Here is a 3,984-nt window from a genome sequence, read left to right on the forward strand (position 1 = left end):
CCTCCTCCACACTTTTGTGTTACGTTCACACGCCTGTGGGATTTACCTGAGCTTATGATATTATTACAGTAAAATACTGTGGTATTGGAGCCTGTGGTCTCATCTTCATCTGTGCACTGTAAAAAATAATCTGATCAAAAAGTTATGATAACTTATATATGTCATTAACTCAGACATAAAATAATGTGTTATGAAATTTCAGCTCAATTGTTTGAGTTTTCAATCTTTCAATTTAGGTTCATAAGTTACTTCAATGAATCACAAATTACAGGTGCTTGAATGAACTTGCCATTTTAAATTGAGTGGAGGACAGCTCTTTGCGCATGTGCGGGAGACTACAGACGACGAGGCCACGAGACAAGCATGTTTTTCCCGCCTGCAAGCAGTCACACTTCAAACGGCCGGGTGCCTCATTTTTCCATCAGACAAGACGATCGGGTTGGCGTGAACAAGTTCGCTATTGGTAAGTGTTCGTGTTTTAGATATTATGAATGTGCGTTGATGAAACCAATAACGCGATTAACGTTAGATATCGTTAACGTTACCTTTTGATATGTGCGACAACTGTGATGTCATTTAAGCGAGGCACATTTCAGCGGCCGTTAATGTTAGCTAGAACACATTTGCAGTCTTTTAGTTCAGTCAGAGACGGTTGATAAAGCTTTATCTGAGACAATACCAGTTTTCACTGTAAACTGTTGTAGAAAACACCATTTCTGATAGACCGTATGTCAAGGCCAAATACACTACCGTTCAAAAGTTTGGGATCAGTCAGATTTTTATATTCTGCCCACCACGGCTGCATTTATTTGATTAAAAATACAAACAAAAACAGTAATATTGTGAAATAGTATTCCAATTTAAAACAGCTGTTTTCTATTTTAATATATTTTAAACTGTAAATTATTCCTGTGATCAAAGCTGAATTTTCAGTCTTCTGTGTCACATGATCCACCAGAAATCCTTCTAATATGATGATTTGATGCTCAAGAAACATTTCAAGAAACATGTTGAAAACAGTTGTGTACCTTTTTTTTTTTCAAAATTCTTTGATGAATAGAAAGTTAAAAATAACAGCATTTATCTGAAATCTAAAGCTTTTGTAACATTAAACACCGTTCAAAAGTTTGGGGTCTTTAAGAATTTTTATTTTATTTTTTGGGGAAATAAATAAAATAAATCAATACTTTGATTCATGAAGGATGAGTTAAACTGATAAAAAGTTACAGTAAAGACATTTATAATGTTAGAAAATATTCTATTTTAAATAAATGCTGTTCTTATGAACTTTCTATTCATCAAAGAATTTTGAAGAAAAAAAATTTGTACACAACTGTTTTCAACTGATACTAATAATTAATATTTCTTGAGCATCACATCATAGTGATTTCTGAAGGAATAATGTGACACTGAAGACTGGAGTAATGATGATAAATTCAGCTTTGATCAGGAATAATTTACAGTTTAAAATATATTAAAATAGAAAACCGTTGTTTTAAATTGGAATACTATTTCACAATAGTACTGTTTTTGTTTGTATTTTTAATCAAATAAATGCAGCCTTGGTGAGCAGAAGATACTTCTTTTAAAAACATTAAAAATCGTACTGACCCCAAACTTTTGAACGGTAGTGTATGTTCATGCCCAGGGCTGCAAAATAATTTTGGAGAACCACTGAGGCGGTTGTTCTTGCTGGGGTCCGCTTGCCAGTGCGAGCTGATTAACTTTAGCTGCCTGTCAATCATGGCGGCGATACTAACGAACTAACTTAGTGCTAGATTATTAGCAGCCGCTCGGTTGCTGCAAGCCCATTATTGTTTCTTATTACAGAACATCGGTCGCGTTAGCTAGTGCTAAAGAGCAATACAACAATTTCTACATCCAATTTGTTAGTTAGACTTAACTTGAAATGTGCTGTTGTTCATTTTTGCAATTCACATCACTTAGCAGCTAAAACTTTTCTTCTGTTTTGTGTGTTTCAGGTATTTTATGATTTACCAGGCTCAGCTACTCATTTTATGAAGTGGACTTGTAAGTTTTGCAATTTTGCTTCATACATTCAAAAGACTATAGTGAATCATTACAAAGACAAGCATGGACGTGGAAGAACAGGTTTTAGTTGTATTTACCCGGATTGTCTTACCGTCTTTCAATCCCATGTGGAACTTTTAAAACATTTGACGGACCACAAACAAGGAACCAGTCCTGTTGCTAAACTTCGTTGTGAACTTTGTACTTTTTCAGCGCCAAGCAATATCAAACATTATTCCTCGACGGACTTGATGACCTGACACCAAGACTGCTGGAAGTGTACGAAGCTGCGACCAACTCGGCAAAGAAGCCTGCACTGAAAGCCATTTTGGACTGTCTGAAGAAAGACGTGAGTAGACGAGCTGAGAATTGAAAAATTGGGCACCAGATGTTCGCAATAAAATCTCAACACTGCTTATTTTTGTCTTGTAGGACACAAACAAAAGAAGGACTGCTGCTCTGCTGGGTCTGCCACACTACCTAAGAGAAGAGCCATCAGACATCATCAGGATGTGTGACGTAAGACCTTTTTTTGTCATGCATAACAGCCCATATACGAACGCACCCACCCACATATACACTTGCATGCACACACACACCACTCACCTCACTACACCCCACACAGACACACACAAACAAACAAACACACACACACACAACCTTTAACACAGAGCTTGGATTAGATACACTCATGGGTCTTGATAAAGTCCTGTGGCAGCAAAATAGTGATGATGCAGGGAGGGGTGATGGGCAGAATAGGGATGGGGAGGATGAGGGTTGGGTGGAATAGTGGTGATGGGAGGAGGGAGAGGTAGAACAATGTTGGGGGAGGGGTAGAATAGGGATGGGGAGAGAACCCAGTGCAACATACACTTAACCCAGATCTGAGAGGACACTGAAGTTTTCAGCCTTGCAGTAACCTTGCAACATTGCCCCTACAAACATGCACACTCACAACTGAAAGCCCAAGACTATTTTATTAGTTTGAAAACAAGGCTTATGAGACTTAAGTAGCTTTGCAGAGCATGCACTTCTTGACCCAAACATTCACACTATTTTTTTCTTCTGCTTTTCAAGGCCCATGGTGAGACTCTGACTGCAGCCATGGAGGGGATGCAACTTGGCCTGTTGATAGGCTATGAAGGTGAAAACCAGGATGCATTTCCACGTGAGGTCTTCAATGTGGCAGTTGTGGTTGAGGAGACTGTTGTGCTTCACAACTTTAAGGATGTGCCATCCAGCTTTGCCATGCTTTTGGGGATCATCTACTGCGTTAATCTTGAGTATCCACAAGCCATGAAGTATTCCTTCAGAGGGTAGTGATGAAGATCAAGCCTCTGCCAGAGTCCACGGCATCCGAAACAAGCTCCTGAGGTACAATTTGTAAACCATGCCCCACCCGAGAATACGATTGGAATTCATTTTTTCCCTTTGTTTCTGTTGACATGTATCAAGTCTCAAATATTTGAAAACAACCAGCTGCAGTCTTAATGTTAAAAACTGTTAAATATTTCAGTGTTGTGTAAGGAAAAAAGCTAATGTGTTTAAAGGAAAGTATTTTCTAATGGGTGTATGTGAATAGTGCTGTATTGGCTGAACATTGGTTTTAATTAAAAAAAAAATTTGTTCAAACACACACATTACACACACTCACACACAAACAATCAAACACCATACAAACAAACACACACCACACCAACAAACAAACAAACACCACACCCACAAACAAACACACACCACACACAAACAAACACACACAAACAAACACCACAAACAAACAAACAAACACACACCACACCCACAAGCAAACACCACACACACAAACACACATTACACACACAAACAAACAAACACACACCACACACATTACACACACTCACAAACAATTAAACACACACACAAACAAAACACCACAAACAAACACACACCACACCCACAAACAAACACCACACA

At 38.3% G+C, this 3,984-nt stretch overlaps 1 long non-coding RNA gene across 1 annotated transcript; it reads left to right on the forward strand.

The window, feature by feature from the left end:
• Positions 1–331: 331 nt before the first annotated feature.
• On the forward strand, positions 332–2,381 carry LOC306990236. The gene is made up of 3 exons (XR_013795839.1): positions 332–463; positions 1,983–2,031; positions 2,245–2,381. It is a non-coding gene; the product is annotated as an uncharacterized lncRNA (long non-coding RNA).
• The last annotated feature ends 1,603 nt before the right edge of the window (positions 2,382–3,984 follow it).

The sequence above is a fragment of the Phoxinus phoxinus genome (assembly GCF_949152265.1).
Source record: "Phoxinus phoxinus genome assembly, chromosome: 22".
NCBI lineage: Eukaryota > Metazoa > Chordata > Actinopteri > Cypriniformes > Leuciscidae > Phoxinus > Phoxinus phoxinus.